The 17,139-nt window shown below is 42.6% G+C and overlaps 2 long non-coding RNA genes across 2 annotated transcripts; both read left to right on the top strand.

Annotated features, from left to right (window-relative positions):
- The first annotated feature begins 4,684 nt into the window (after nt 1–4,684).
- LOC127335301 (uncharacterized) lies at nt 4,685–6,571 on the top strand. The gene is made up of 2 exons (XR_007872695.2): nt 4,685–5,647; nt 5,816–6,571. It is a non-coding gene; the product is annotated as an uncharacterized lncRNA (long non-coding RNA).
- Nucleotides 6,572–9,208: 2,637 nt separating this feature from the next.
- LOC127335300 (uncharacterized) lies at nt 9,209–12,403 on the top strand. Its single transcript, XR_011752466.1, has 2 exons — nt 9,209–9,923; nt 11,816–12,403. It is a non-coding gene; the product is annotated as an uncharacterized lncRNA (long non-coding RNA).
- The last annotated feature ends 4,736 nt before the right edge of the window (nt 12,404–17,139 follow it).

The following is a 17,139-nucleotide window of genomic DNA, read 5'->3' as shown; positions in this document are numbered from 1 at the left end:
AACATATGTTACAAGTAGACCTATTTTCTTGACTTGGGTAATATATCTGAAAGCACATTTTATATTATAATCTCCTTTACCTCTGATCCAGTCATGTTTACAGGTCTACTTGGTTCATCATTTCAATTTTTAATCCTGCCAATTCATCTATTAAATCTAACTCATCTTCACTTGATTCCTCTTCTAACTTTTGTTTTTCTACTTCATCCTGTTTCTATAATTGAATATATTGACTCATCATCTTTTATTTCATCATCGCAAACCAAGATATTTTCATTAACACTATCTATGATTAGAACTTTCTCTTGCTCTTCATATTTACTAGAGTATCTTTTCTGGTCTTTATTAGGGCAAGTTCTACTTAGATGGTCGGCGAGTTACATATGAAACACCTGCATGTCTTATCGTATGATTTTCTCGGGATCATATCTTCTTACATTCCTTTTATGTAAGAAAGGGGCTCTATTATCGACCTTCTTAAGAAATATCTTCTCTTGGTTCTAAAATTTCTATTATCCCTTATTTGAGGTTTATAATATTTTTATTTTTGTACCGTTCTTGTCCATATGTTAATGGTATTTGGACAATGTTGTTGCAGAAATTATAATCTGATCTTTTCATAGATCTTTGAGCTTGAATATTTGTACATATTTTTCTTAGTTTTTTGAAAACGAATGTTATGGCTTGGGATATATTTAAATCTAATCCTGCTTTTTTCTTTCTTATATTCCTCAAATATTATTGATCCTAAAGGATCAGGTAATTTATTAAAATATCTTTCGACTACTCCTACATTATAACCTTGTTTAGCAGTGGTAGCATTATATAAGTAATGTTGAGAGAACTCTTTGATACCTTTCCAACTCGTTAGCGTTAATTTTTCTATTTCTCTTAACCTTTCATTTTGCAAAGCGGTTTCTCCTAATTCTGGATCTTCTGCTATAATTATAGTTGATATAACATTTGCAAAATTGTTTGGGTTACTTCCAGCCCTTTTTAATTCTGCATAACTAGCTGGAAATGTTTCTACCCATTGTTCCCATAAAACTTTTGCAGATTCTCCTAAAAATGTTTCGAGATATGTCAGCATATCTTCTACCTTAGATCCTATATTATGCTGGTTTTGTATGTATTTTTGAACTATTAATCCTTTCCAGATGCTGAGTATATTTGGCCAATCTATTGGATCATGGGCTGCTAAATTTAATATTGCACCATCATATTTGGTGTTTTGAAATTGTACCGGCTTTTCGAAATCTCTTCTCTTGCTACCCATATATTTATATTGTCCGGGAATGTAAGATGGTTGAAAATCATCTTTCTCCGGAGGCCATTGTCCCGCAGGCCTACTAGGTCTTTCTTGTGGACCATCTTGCCTTACTGAAGTTGAACTGTCTCCGAAGCTATATTCAGATCTTTTTCTTTTACTATTTTCTACTTCCATTGCTTCTAGTGCGTTTTCTAAATTATGTAGTCCAACATCATCTAGGGAATTTATGAAGTCATTATATTCCTCAGAGGCATCTAAATAATCTTCATCTGTCATCATTTCTCTCATTAACTCTTCTTCTTCATAACTCTCTGTTAAAAATTTATTATTTATTTCCCATTGATCTTCTTCACTTATGGCTTTATTTTTATTACTTTGATCAATATTTTTGTTTATGTCTTCAACTTTTGATGCTATGTTATTATTTACCTTTGGTGAGCTATTTGTGGCTGTTTCTCTCTCTTGTTTAAATTTCTTTAGCCTTGCAATTTCTCTTATGAAAAACAACTCTTTGTCTCTTATCTTAGGCCAATCTTTTATCATAGAATTGCTATACTCCCATTCTATATGTTTTAATTTTTGTTCATAATGATTTATTTCATTATTTAAATCTGTCCTTTCCATGCATTCTATTGTATCTTTGCTTTTATTGTCACTAGATTCTGGTTCTGACATGAGGGATTCTGTGTCTTCTACAGATGCAGATTTATAATTTGTAAACCTAATGCTACTACTTCCTTCGCAGTTTTGATAGCTTATGTAAGCTTGTGGTTGTTTTAATTCCTTTCTTTCTACTAGTTCACCTATATTCCATTCTTCTCCAGCTCTTTCCTCAGAGCCGATTGTAAGGGGACTCATGAATTTTATACCTTTTGATTGCATATTTTCGATTACATCATTTACATTTACTCTGTATCTAGAGCTACTTTTATTTGTGAGTCTTCCTATAAATTCAATGCTTACTAACAAGTTGGTTCCTCTAAAGTCTTCATATCCTTTAGTCTGAAACCCAATACTCATTTTTTCAATAAATTCCCTTATAGGCATTATTAGATCTGGAGCTATATATGTTATTAACATATTTTCATTCATATCTCCTTCCATGAAGCCTAAAGCTGCTTTATCTACTGAATCCCATCTTTTGTCTAATAGAGTTATTAAGACCTTTGCTCCTATTTTCTTTCTTGTCATTCCTTTGACCCCTATAATATACATACCTTGATGAATATATTTATACCCACAATATTTGAGTTCACCTTCAATATTCTTGCTTACAATTCTCAAGTCTACTGGATGAGTTATTACACTTAACTCTACTTCTCTGGATATTCTATATAGATTGCTTCTACTTTCAAACATACCCATATAATATACTTGTTGTGGTTTTATTTTTCTTAGCGTATCTTTCTGATACCTTTCTAGATCTCTTTCAAGGTCTATAACTTCTTCTAAATTATTAACATCATCAATTGTATCGCATGATAATCTATGCTTTATTGACAACGGTTTTGAGTCTTGTCTTATAAACTGGAGGTTTCTGTCTCTTCTAGCGAAGTTTTTAGATATATCCATTTTTCTGAATTGATATTTCTCGACGATGTTACTAACCCAGATGAGGCTAGCACAATTTCTTTGTTTTTCTGCACACTATTTAGCTTTTCTAAAGTCTGAAGTAATAACTGGATGATTGTGTTATTTTGTTTTATGATTATTTTGGAGTCTTCTTTTGGTGATTCGTGATCAGAAAAACCAATAGGAGGTGTTAAATATTTTGCTACTTCGTTTAAGGCTTGGTTATATTCGGACATGCAAATTATGAAAGGATCAATTTCTTAACTTCTTGCACTAATTCTTTAATTTTAAGAATATCTTGTCTTGTTTCAGCACCTGTGAATAGGTCTTTGTTTTTATTCAAACAAACCCCTATACTTTTCCCAAGGGATAACACTTCTTCTTTAATATAATCGTTATTCCTACAGACCGTGTTCTGTCTTGTTTTTGCTTCTTCTAGCTTATGCAAAGCTATATCAACTTTATTGTTTAAACCTGAAAATCTTTCAATGAGTTTTTGATATTCTTTCAATAAACTTTCTAATTTTTGGTCTAAATTTTCTTGCCTTTTTCCCCAAGATATGAAAAAGTTATATATCGATCAACGACAATATTTAGCGGCTATGGGAAGTATGCCGGTATGATCTTCCGACGGATTTATTCTACACCTTATGTCAATATTATCTTTGGATTTTACTACCTTTCCTGTGCTAACTTCTAAATTTAGATACTTTAACCTTTCAATGATTGAACACTAGCTCTGATACCAATATACACAGATTACTATTTATTTACTAATAAATTCGAAATTAAAATAAACTGATTAAAATTATTAAATGTTATTAAATGTTGAGATTATTTTATGGATTTTTGCAGGATCTTGGAGGCTGGCGAGGCCAACGGTACTTTCGGCGGTGTGCGCAGTGGTGTAATAGTCCTACTCAGTACTCCCCGTATTTATCATTGTATTGCTTCAGAAGCAGCTAAGTTTCTTTCCCTAGATGTTTTTAGCCAAGTTTATATGGGTTGATTTTTATCGTCTTCCCAAGCAGTTCCACCCGAAGGGAACACTTCTCTACGGCTACGGTTCTCGTTCTGACGCCACATGCAGGGCTTAACAGAGAACTACACGCAGAGATTTCTCCTATAGGATCCCTAGCATAAAAACCCCTCCCATATAAACATGATAAAAAGATCAAGGGAAACACGCAGAACTACTTCATTTCCACAATATAATTTACATACGGGTTTCCCTTTCGGGAACCCCCGAAGGGTTTACACACGGACGGAGGAAATACCTTACAACTTCTCCAGATATATCTTACAAGCGCCTTCTTCTATGGAGGCTTCTTATTTTAGGGAAGAACTACTACTACTACTGAGTGGAGAGTGTGCTCTGGATGTGCTCTGGATGCTTGATGCTTGCTCTTCTTGTTGGTGATCCTTCTTCTGAGACTTGGCCTCCTTTTATAGGGGGGAGAGAAGCATGTCATGTCGGCCGGTCGATCTGTCAAGGTGGCGGCGCCGGCAGTAGCTGCGAGGGATAGATTGAATTGAATTCGAGCGGTAACAGGGGAAGATGGCGGCGACCTCCACGGAAGGATTTGGGGAGTTCGTGCGTAGGTGCTCCGAACGGGAGGCCGGGTCTGGGGTTGACTCCGTAATTCCTGTGTGGCAAAAACGAAAAGCGGGGAGGCCAGGCGTGTGCGGCTTTGGACGTACCACGGTTGCATCGTCGTATAATAGTAAAGATATAGGGTTGCACTATTTTGCAACTAGTGCTCAAAATATTATTTTGAGCACCATCTACCCCTATATAGGCGCGTTGGATTGTGGAAAAAAAAGAGCCTGGCCGGCCTTCTCCTAATCCCACCACGATCCCACCAGCTCCACCAGATCCCGTCCCCATCCCCACGTACTCCAGCTTCTGCTCGTCGTCAACTCCCGCCGCCGGCCAAGATCCGCCGCCGGGCATGCCCTCCTCCGTCGCCGCCACCAGCAAGGGCGCCGCCGGACGCTCCCATCTCCGACCATGCCTCCTTCCAAGTTCATCCGCGCCGCCGGCGCCCTCGATTCCCCGCGCCGCCACTACTCCCCCATGCCTCTGCTCGCTCCCCGCGCCGACACAGGCCGCTCTCAGCATGGACCATCCGCTCCCGCCGCCGGCAACATCTCGTCGGCTGCGCGTGCTACCTAGCCGACGCAGCGGCGCGCTGCCCCGGCCGCCGCCTCCACAGGATGCGGGTCACGCTTCCCCGACCGTCTCCCGAATCCTCTCCAACCTCTCCTGATTCTGCCGCCGCCAGCTTCCCCCGCAAAAAGCACGAATCCCCGCTCGAATCCCCGCTTTTTCCCCCGGCGATGGCCTGACCTCCAAGTGCCACAAGTCCACATCCTGGCCTTCCCACGGCGTGGCACTTCGTCCAGCCGCGCTCGTACTAGCGCGAGCTGACCGGCTGCAAAATCACGTCACCCGCCTGGTGCTGCTCCTTTCGCAAGCTAGCTGTGCTCACGCTAATGTTGCTAATGTTGCTCTCTCTCTCGCTGATGGTGTGTAGCTGCTTCACGTGATGTGCAGCTGTTCTCTGCTCCTAAAGATGCTGCCTATTATTTTCTAATGAAAAGATGCAGCCTATTCTTTGTTTTCTGGCAGGTCAATTTTGTTTATACAGGCAGTACAACTTGTTCCTTAATATAAGTACAAGTAGATAAATTTGTCGATGGCGTCGGCCGACAGTGTAGCTCAGTGTCTTCATAGTTCAGGCATGCAATTTACCTGGAACCTGAACTAACAAACAAGCATTTCTCCAAGTCTGATAAACCAAGGTGAGGTTTCATACATATTTTATCTCTTCTGTTAACTCCAAAACTGCTTTGGTTTAAGTGATGCTGAGCGTGTAATTTAATTTGTGTAAATTCTGTTCATGGTGAGTGTCCGTTCTGAAAGAACTGCAAGTTCTCTCGCGTTCATAACTACCGTAGTATGATCTGCAGGAGCATCTTCATTTACTTGGCCAGGACAAGCTGAGTGAGAGAGAGAGCTACAGAATGGGGAGAACGATCCAGCCTGCAGGTAAATAGAACTATTCAGTTAATGCATGATATGGTTGTTCCCGCACACGAGTGCAACAGTAACCCCAGCAGGAGACGCAGGAGCAGCACTTCATTCAACCATCAGCAGTTCAAACGAAGGAGCTCCTCCTCGCCAAGATTTCTGTCAGGCTCCAGGCCGCGTGCTCCGGCCGCAACCAATCTACCTTCATTTTCACTGTCGACGTCTGCCCCCCATCACTGCACGAGGCTGCGGCCTTCGCTCTATCTCCTCCCTGTTGTTCACGTGCTAACTCTGTATTTTCTATTTGTTGCGTTCGGCAGTACAGGTTGATTCAGATGAGAAGTGAAAGCCTACATTGCTGGGAAGTCTAAATTTTAGATATGGGAATTGCAAAATCCAGCGATCTGCCGAGGCAGCTCCTCCCGGAAAGATGACCTGATGGCTGCAATCTGAAGTTCACTAACTGAAAAATGAATGGTGCGCGTTATTATCCTTGCTAAGAACCAGAATGGGGATTACAACCAGCATTTTTATTAGATGTACCACTAATATGCATGAAGATCCCGTTCCTCCTGTGATGTTGCAATATTGGCAGCCGCCTCCCATCGACGTCGCCTAGCGCGTATACAAATGTTTCTCTTTTTTGCTGAACTTTTGGTATGCTTTACTGTCGTTTAAAATTCTTGATGAGAAAATACTTGAAAGAAATAGGATCCAGTTAAAGTGCACAAGCATCTGTCGGGCAATACATATACATGACTTGATGCTGTACATATGTCCAGTACGTTTGCTAAAGAAATCGCCCCATAGAAGTTCAATTTAAAAAGTCCCCTGAAATTCACTTCAACTAGAATATTCGTTTTTTTTTAGAAAGTCCAACAGTAAATATAAGTGATTCGTTTGGAAAAGAAATAGGATGATTTGAAAGAAATAGGTTGATTTGAAAGAATCGATGCTCACTTGTGCATTGTCTAGCAGTCAATATTTTTTCTTAGCTAGGCAAATGGTCGTGCGCTGTAATTTATTCATTCCTCAACGTATTTAATCGTCGGTAGCCACAAGCAAGCTCGTGTATTCCTTTTTTCTTCAGTTGGTTCTGCTCGCTACCACATACGCGTGGAGAAAATGAGAAGTGCATACATGCCAGTCGAAACAGTACAATATAGCAAAAATCCGAGTATACTGCTCGAAACTACAAGTGGAAGTCGCGCAGTGCACATGATTGAAATAGACTGTGCGTGCATTGCTTTGTAAGTTGTAACTGACAATTACACGTCCAAAAGGAGCATCGTAATACTGTTGGTGCACTGCTTGGAAAGATCTTCTTGGATGATTCATTGCTGCCATCGGTCCGTGGCTAAGACTGTTGTGCCTCAATCCTTTCTTCAGATTCTCCCATTGATAGCATCAACAGAAGACGGTTTAGAAAAAGCACACTAGAGCTCCATGGCTGCCGGCAATACAGTTCAGTTTACTCGATGTACACTCGTCTGTCAATAGGTAGTGCACTTATTCAATAAGACACGAGTGAATTTGCCTCCATCCGAACGAAATCAGCTCCTCCAGCATCTCTTCAGTGTGTAACGCCGCCGCATGGCCCTCTTGTCCACTGCCACCGCCAGCCAGCTCATGACGCCGGCAGGAACACCCACTTGTTCAAATACTTGAGTACGATAAGTACAATTTTTCTACTTAAGCAGTACACCCACTTAATACAGGAAGTACGAGAAAACCAACAAATCTAAATGTAAAAAAACAAAATAATACCACCGCCCAGAAATAAGTTCAAATACTTGTTTATGAGAAGTACAACCATTCGACATAAGCAATACACCCACTTAATATAGAAAGTACAAGAAAACCGACAAAATCTAAATATAGAAAAAACAAAATAATACCACAACCCCGTGAGGAGGCTCAAATACTCGAATACAAGAAGTACAACCATTCGATATAAGCAGTACACGCACTTAGTATAGGAAGTATAAGAAAACTAGCAAAATCCAAATGTCGAAAAAACAAACTGATTACATCATCCGCGAGGAAGTACAAGCGGTGATTTCGAGAAGTACAAGCATAGACTACATGAAGTACAAGCGGTAATTACAGTAACTACAATGTGTCCAAAGAAAATACAGGAATTATAGCTGTTTTACTGAACACTTTCATGAAACCGCACCGAGAAGTACAACCGCATTACCTGATAAGTACAAGTTCATGTCGAGGGAAGTTCAGCGCTCTGTTTTTACGGGGCGGAAATCTATTGTGCAAATCTCGTCGATTTGATCACCAACCACTTCAATCATTGTCACCAAAAGCTATATATGGTAGAGTATATGTCTAATTTCATTACCTACAACATTTTACAACAAATAAATGGATCTAATCCATCAAATTTAAATCATTATCTCGCAAAGTATACCGGAAACATGATTTCAAAACTTTTAAAATTACTTTTAAACTGTTTAGATTTGGCAAAAATGGTAGATACGAAAAATATGTGCCATTTTGACACCTTTCCAACAGTATATCATTTGCATTGTTTAAATATACTGCATGGAAATCGCGGGGAGAATCATTCGGTGCTAGTCACATAAAACGGGCGGACAGTAAATCGAATTATTCTCTTAAACTGTAAGTAATTAGAGAAAACAATTGGAATAAGAAAGTTGCACCTAGTCCATAGCTTTCCAACGCCATATTATTTGCATCATTCCGACATACGGTTGAAACAAATCGTCCAAATTACTGTCCGCTCGTTTATTGAGTACGTCCGAATTTCGATATTTTTAAAATAATTCAAAAATAATGCAGAAATTGGAAAAACATAAAACATGAAAAAGTTGCGCAATTTCATTATCTTTCCAACGGTATATCATTTGCACAGTTTCGATAAGCGATGCGAAAATCGAACTAAAAGTTCGTTTTCTAGCCATATAGAAGCGTTTTCGTATTTTCAAAATTAAATTTAAACTGTGCAAAATCTGTGAAAAGTGTGAACATGAAAAAGTTGCGGTTTTTCATTATCTATCCAACGGTATATCATTTGCCTAGTTCCGAGAAATGGTTTAGAAATTTTTGGTATAATCACTACATCTGAAGAAAACGGGAAGTTCACGTAAGTTCGACAGAAAGTTGAACCCTGTTATCCGGGAAGTACAACCTTGTGTCCAGGAAAGTACAAGTCGGTGCTCAGAATATTATTCTGCAACTGGTTGCAGAATAGTGTTGGTATATATATATATATATATATATGAAAATAGTGGGCTACCATGGTGTGTAGCTATGCACCCTTATCCAACCTTTAGATCATCTTATAGAGCAATCTAGACCGTGGATATGCTTAACACCGTTAGCGCTCTCCGTTTCTCTCCCCTCCCTCCACTTACTCCCACCCCGCACCTGATTCCTCCAATCCTCCCTCACATCTTATCCACGAACCCAAGACCCACCCCAATCTGTTCAAAAAAAAAAAGACTCACCCCAATCAACACCAACAAGGAGCGTCCTGACCAGCATCCCGCTCGTCCCGCCGCCGGCCTCCTTCCCCAGCGTGAGCCCGCACCCCGCATCGCCTCCTTCCCCCGCTGGCACCACCGCATCTGGGCCGCCGTCTCCTTCCCGCCTGTCCCCAAGCCTGCTCCGCCTCCCCCGCCCGGTCGCTCCCCCAAATCCATGTCGACGACCAGGCTACCCACTCTCCCTGCTTTCCCGCGAGTCGGCCACTCCCCAGCGCGAGCCCAGATGGGATCTGGCATCTACGAGTGTGGGAGGACGAGCCGCCACACCGCCCCGTCCCCATCTACACAGTGCTCATCTCCGGTCGCCAGATGCGGGCGAGCGCTGCTGGCTTTGCGGGATGCATCCCCGTCGAGCTCCATATGCGCCTCGGTCGGACACCACGGCCGAATCCCGCATCCATGGTGATCAACTTCCCTCGCCCTGCACCACCGTCCGCTTCCGCCCATGCTCCAGTCGCCACGCCTCCTGCCGATTTGCCCTGTGACGTTGGTGGTTGGTGGGAAGCCGGTGCCACCAGATCCCGAGGTGAGGGAAGCCGCTAGTGGGATCAGGATAAGGAGGTTGGGGAGAGCCGGCTGGTGTCTTCCGCGCGATTGCTTTTTTTGTAACGATAGAAGCAGTAGCAGCAGCTGTCCGCATCCATCATTTTTCTGCTACTTTTTCTTGATGTCTTCGTCTTCCCATGACTTCTCTTCCCTGAAACCAGCCTATTTGATTTTCTCTCTCTCACTTGGATAAGTCTTATCTCTCCTCGTTTCGTTTTGGTCGTTTTGCAGCAGCAAGAAAGAGTTCGTCCATGTGCAGTTGTGTCCATGTGGATGTGGTGATTAATATTTGGTTATTCCTTTATCAAAGATTTAACCACGATTTGAGATTAGAGAGGCTGTAGTCTGTAGACGCCTATACGGTTATAAGATTTCTTTGATCAAAGATTTCTTCTTTTATTTGTCAAAAGATTTTGAGTTTTGCATCATAGCCCCTGTACACTCTAGAGAAACCAAACCCAATCAGCCTTTCGGCATCGTTTATCTGGGGAGATTTTATAATTTGCCACACATTACTTGGAATCTCTATAATTTGCCACACATTACTTAGGCTTTTACTATTTGCCACACATTAGACTAATTTATTTATAATTTGCCCTTTTTCTTTCTTTTACAGATCTATTCAATATTTTAACTCCAAAATACATTGTGGAATACAGTATACTAGTACCGTTTGGGCAAATGTTACAGAGTCTAATCTATAGTCTAATCTATCGATGGGTCTTGTGCACCGAGGAAAAATAGAGCATCCCGAGAATAGAGGATCTGGGCGGGAGAGCCGCCGCTGTCGCCCGCCGCCGGCTGGACCAACACGGACGCCGGCAAAATCCCCTCCAGGCAGGTGACCGCCAGCTCTTCCTCCGTGCATCCCTTCCGCCATTCTAGCGCCGTGGCGAGCTCCTCCCACCCGCCGCGGCCGCCGCCGAGCTCCACCGTGGCGCCATCTTGCTCGTCGTCCCCGCCCCGCCGGCCCCAGGACAACTTGTCGAGAAGCTCAACTGCCTCCCTGCCTTGTCTCGCTGGCGCCTACCCTGGGCTAGCTCGCCTTGGCTCGGCCGGCAACAGGGATGAGCGCGGCCATGGCCGCCGGCCGGCGTGGATCCTGGCATGTGGGTGCTCCAGGGCACCGCGGCGACATCCGTGCCGGCGGCGCTTGTTTGGAAGAGGGGAATCAGGCGCTAGTCGAGCTAGTTCATTGTCGGCGTTAGAAACTTAGAACTAATAACTGAAGCGGATCGGTTGATCGATTTGGTTTCCAGCACAGGTACACATAGTGTATTCCACAACGTATCTTGGAGTTAAAATAATGAATAAATCTGTAAAAGGAGAAAAATGGCAAATTATAAAGAAATTAATGTAATATTTGGCAAATAGTAGAAGACTAAGTAATGTGTGGTAAATTATAAAGGTTCTATGTAATATGTGGCAAATTATAAAATCTCCCCGTTTATCTGTGGCTTGTTTTTTTTTTGCGGACCAGATGTTTGTGAATTTGTGTTAATGGTTATTGATGCATGGATCCAAAATATTTCTTCATTCTCCTCAGGAAGGAAGAAAACGATTTTGTTAAGTTCATTTTTAGCGCACTGGATGTGCCTATGTGAGATTTGCTTCTTGCAGGTTCATCCCACCCTCTCTTTTTTGAATTTCTTCATATCTGGATATTATGTGTGCTTTGATTTGTTTCAAAGATGCTGCTGATTTTTTTTGTTAGTTGACTGTGGATGCCCTTGCCGGAAATCAGTATGGTTTTATGTCCTTAGCGACTTATCCTCTATCAATCCTTGTTTTGCATTGTTTAATTTTCAGTCTCAAGTTTCTGAAGCACAAGCCTGTTCTTTGCTTAACGGCTTGATTTTCTGCAATTTCCAGATCTGGACGCTTTATCTGATCCAGGGTCGTCTCGGCCGGGAGGAGTTGTACCAAACGGGAGGAGCTGCTCAGCTCTACCAGACGGGAGGACCTGGACGAGCTTAGTGCGCGACGACGGAGTTGACCAAGAGCTTGGTGCGGTAGCGGAGGCGCCGAGACGGGAGCACGGGCACCTGCCGGCGGCGGGGATAACCTTGAGAAGGGAATTCGGGGCACCGTCCGGCCCCGTATTGACCGCATGGAGGCAGCGCCGGCGAGTGGTCGCCGCACTGTCACAGCTTTCTGCTCGCCCCTGTAGGTCGCGGAAACGGCTTCCTCACATCGCTCGTGGACACTGCTTTTTCTTCAACAGCGAGTTATGCAGACTGCCTCCCGTGGCATCACTTGGCCATGTGCTCGATTACGTTTTACAATAATCTCCATTTGAAGCACAATCTACCTAGCTTGCTGAGACAATCAATTGGAATTTCTCTTGTTCTCTATGATCATTTTTTTATGCAAGCTCCTACTGAGTTCCTATGGTTGCTCGCTCTTTTCTCTGTTATTTTGTTTTAGAGCGTGGAGAGATTGAAAGATTTTGTTTTGATATTAGTGCTGGTTCGAATCTACCGTTCTCAAACCGGTATCCTATTCGTTTTGAGTTTTTCCGCTGCACAGGGCTTTTCCTGAAAATAAACACTTCGATTTTCATTAATATATTTCATATAACAAATATTTATGACAAGTCTATGTATCCATATTGTTTGTCAGATATGACTTTCTTTTCTTTCTCAAAAATTTGATTGCTCATTAAACTCAAATGGGAGCATTAGTGGTGATGGAGCAGGCTCTTCCATCGGCAACTCGACCATAGTACTACGGCATCATTTCTTTACAGAACTTGCTGCCACAAGGACACTAGTAACAAAAGATTCCCGGGCTGTGTTTCCCGTAGACAACTTAAGAGGACCGTGAAGTTCCCCGTTAATCGACAGTTTGTGATGGGCAGAATCCAACGGCTGAAGCCCCATGCGTAGCTATCACCCATGGTAGAAAATCCGCGTCGATATATATATATATATAGGACGAGGTTTTGGTACGTAACCTTACCCCAGCGCATGTTATCATTGCCGTCCATATGCTTTAAGATTGGTACTTCTATTCTCCTTCTAGTTTCTAGTGTGTCTCTAGTTATATGCTTAAATCGGGTTATCTCTCTCCTGGCATCTGACACGCACTTTGGCACTGTGTGAGCATTTGAATTTCTTGCTGTTTTAAGCAGGGTTAGTTCTTTGAGGAATCATTTCAATTCAAATCCCATTCCACTCAGGTGTGGGCTGCAGTGTCATGGGCAGGATCCTATAAGGCGATTTGAATTTTACGGTGACAGGTAGAGGCTGACTATGTCAGCACTTTAGCAGGCTGCGACCAAGACCTGGTCATGCATAGCTCGCTGGGATTTTTTAATCGTTTTGTGCTAGATGTTTCGTGGCAGGTCGGCTTGCTGCAGTACCGAGTACCGTTTGGGCCAGTGCTTTGTATAGCACGACGTGATTCTCTAAGGCCGGTGCCAGCGCAGGCTGGAGGGGAGGCGGTAGCGGCGGCGATGGGGCGGGAGAGGGGCGGTAGGCGGGCGGGAGTGGAGCGGCGGGCGCCGGCTGGCTCGCCCGGCGGTAGCGCCCGCTACCGCCCGGGTGTCGCCCGCGTAGGCGGCGAGATGGAGGCGGGAGCGGGCGAGGCGGGAAGCGGGCGGCGCGTTGGCGGGCCGGGGCGGGAGGCAGGCGGGCGGTAGGCGGGCGGGAGGCGGGCTGGAGGCGGGCTGGAGGCGGGCGGGAGCGGGCGGGAGCAGGGCGGGAGTGGGGCGGGAGTGGGGCGGGAGCGGGCGGGAGCAGGGCGGGAGTGGGGCGGGAGCAGGGCATTATTTTGAATGTCTAAACAAAATCGAGTGAAATAACTTAATGTGGAAAAGAAATGGTGATGTGGAGGGGAGAGAAGTGAGAGTGGGGACTATAGCCCATGCATTGGCACCGTGTGGTGAGAGTGGGGTGAGAGTGGGGTGAGAGTGGCCCAAAAGCTGACGTGGCGGGGCGGGAGTGGGGCGTTGGGTTGGCACCAGCCTAAGACGAATGGTCAGCTAATGGCTATCTATTTCTCAATAAAAAAAGCTAATGGCTATCCAGGACATCCGTATGTACTCCATGACATGCTGGTGCTGGAAGGTACCACGAATTAACTTTTCAAGCACCCCCAATAAGTACATCCCACACTATTTTTAAGTTGTGAAGTACCTGAAAATAGACTCAAAAGAAAATCAAACTTGCATATCAGTATGTTCGATGTCGTGAGTACCCACAACTTATATGTTTAAGCAGACTCATAAAAATATATCTGAAACCGGTTCTGAATTATTAAGTACCTAATAACATGCTAAAAAGATAATAAAACCTGCATACCACCACGCCCATCCATTTTGCGAGGTATTTTATAGGTCAATGAAAATTATTTAGCACCATGACTTAACTTTTGAAGCACCATCCCATATGTACATGCAGCACCTGATTGAATTTGTGAAGTACCTAACAATAAACTCAAAAGATAATCAAACTAGCATATTTATAGGACCAATGTTGTGAGTCATCTTAATTCTTATAGGTCAAGCAAAATTATTGAGCACCACGACTTAACCGTTTCAAGCACCCTCCATTAAGTGCATCCCGCACTCGATTGAATTTTTCTTCAAGCACCTTGATTAGGTTTATGTCGTACCCCACTAATAGATAATTCGGTACTTAGGATATGGAGATATAAAATATTATACAAGCACCTACATTGAGGTAAGCCGTACCTTCATTATATGGCTATCGGTACTCGTACAACAACGCCTAGTTTAGGTATATGTCGTACCCTACTAACGGATCATTCAATACTTAGAATTTAGGGTTTTGAATTGCTCTACAAGCACCTTGATTAGGTATATGTCGTACCCCGCTTATAGATCATTCGGTACTTAGGATATAGAGAATTGAAATGTTATACAAGCACCTACATCGACACATTATTCGGCACCACAACTTAGCTGTTCAAGCACCCTTCTGAAAATATATCCGGCACCCGGTTAAAATTCCGAGGTACCTAAAATTCGACACAAAATATAATCAAACTTTTCTGATGTCTCAAAGTTATTTTATAGGTCAAGCAACATTATTCGGCACCACAACTTAGTTGTTCAAGCACCCTTCTAAAAATATATCCGGCACCCGGTTGAAATTGTGAGGTACCTAAAATTTGACACAAAAGATAATCAAACTGATCCGATGTCTCAAAGTCATTTTATAGGTCAAGCAACATTATTCGGCACCACAACATTCCGATGTTGCAAGTCATTTTGCAGGTCAAGCAAAATTATTCAGCACCACAACTTAGCTGTTGAAGCACCCTCCTAAAAATATATCCGGCACCTCGGTTGAAATTGTTGAGTACCTACAAAAATACTAAAAAAATCAAACTTGCAAATCAAGGGTTTGTTGTCACAAGTCGTAGGTCTTGCATAAATTCCGGCACCACAACCTAACTTTTCTATCACCTTCTTATTGAGAGATCTGGCACCTCGGTTAAAATTTCCACGTAACTACGAATGAACTAAAAGAAAATTAAACTTGCAAATCGGCGGCCAAATGCTGCAAGCAATAAGGTTTGCATAAATTTCGGCACCACAAATTAACTTTACAAGCACCCCTTGTAGAAAGATCCGGCACCTCAGTTGAAATTTTCAAGTACCTATAAAAATACTAAAAAATCAAACATGCAAATCGACGGGCTGATGTCTCAAGTCCTCGGTCTCATATAAATTCCAGACCGCAACCTAACTTTTCAAGCGCCTTCTTATAGAAAGATATGGCACCTCGGTTGAAATTTCCGAGTACCTTGAAATTTTATGCAAAACTTATGACTTGCAAATCGGCGGCCAAATGTTGCAAGTCATAAGTTTTGCATAAATTTTGGCACCACAAATTAAATTTTCAAGCACCCCCTTTAGAAAGATTTGGCACCTCAGTTGAAATTTAAAAGTACCTATAAAAAACTATAAAACCAAACTTGAAAATTGACGGTATAATGTTGCAAGTCATAGGTCTTGTATAAATTCCAGACCACAACCTAACTTTTCAAGCACCTTCTTATAGAAAGATATGGCACCTCGGTTGAAATTTCCAAGTACCTCGAAATGAACTAAAAAATAATTAAATTTGCAAATCGGCAGCCAGATGTCGCAAGCCATAAGTTATGCATAAATGTCTACACCACAAATTAACTTTTCAAGCACCCCATTGTAGAAAGATTCGGCACCTCACTTGAAATTTTAAAGTACCTATAAAAATACTAAAAAATCCTTGCGGCGGAGCACTTTGCGGTGCAGCGGACAAGCCAGTCTAGATCAAGGTGGCAGCATCATACTGCGGGTGAATACCAAGCTTACCAATTTCTCGAGCCATCGAAAATAAAAACCTGTATACTGACATGTAACTACTGCGTCGAAACAAAGAACATGTATAGATATCAAGCTCTGCGGGTGAATACCAAGCTCAGCACACTGAGCATAAAACATTTATTGATACAATCTCGGAAATGAAAACAAATATAAATACTCACATGCAACTACTGCATCCTCAGAGCTGAACACTAGCATGTCAACTACTTCGTTCAGGTTCAGAGGCAGAGAGCAAGATTAGAGATTACAAAAAAAATGCTTCCAAGGCATCATTTAAACTAAGAATCAAATCAACTTAGAACACACTAGCTAACACTAACAGAAGTTCACATGTATCTTCTGATTGAACAGTAAAACATAATGGTACTGCAATCAATTCGTAGATACATAAACTGAAGACAACCTTGTTAGTTAAGATTCAGAGGACTACAACCCAGATTAGCGGTTTCTGACGCCACCAGCCATCAGTGAAAGCTGAAACTGGTGATAAGACCCCTGAATTAAACCGGTAGCTCGTTAGGTCTCTTTGCTCTTGCCTTTTTTTGCTAGTCTTGGATGACTTCTTGTCTTTGTTCTTGGTGGAACCCAGGTTTACCCAGGTGTAGTCTCTCGGGATGGTGAAGGGGGTGTTGTCCGCGACTTGCGACAGGTTGACTGGCTCGACATTGGCGTGAAGAACTCCTCTGGCTTCACAAGGCGAACGAACTTGTTGAAAGATATGACTACCCTGACAATCGGAACAACAGTCGCAACCTGCACGGACAACAGAGTCAAGAATTAGCTGAATTCATACATAGCAACTTGGTGTGTCGGCACAATTATTTGAGGAAAATTCGATAAGGCACAATCGCTAATAAAG

The sequence above is a fragment of the Lolium perenne genome, chromosome 2 (assembly GCF_019359855.2).
Source record: "Lolium perenne isolate Kyuss_39 chromosome 2, Kyuss_2.0, whole genome shotgun sequence".
Lineage (NCBI taxonomy): Eukaryota > Viridiplantae > Streptophyta > Magnoliopsida > Poales > Poaceae > Lolium > Lolium perenne.
The sequence above is the reverse complement of the archived record's forward strand: the minus strand, read 5'-3'. Positions and strand labels throughout refer to the sequence as shown.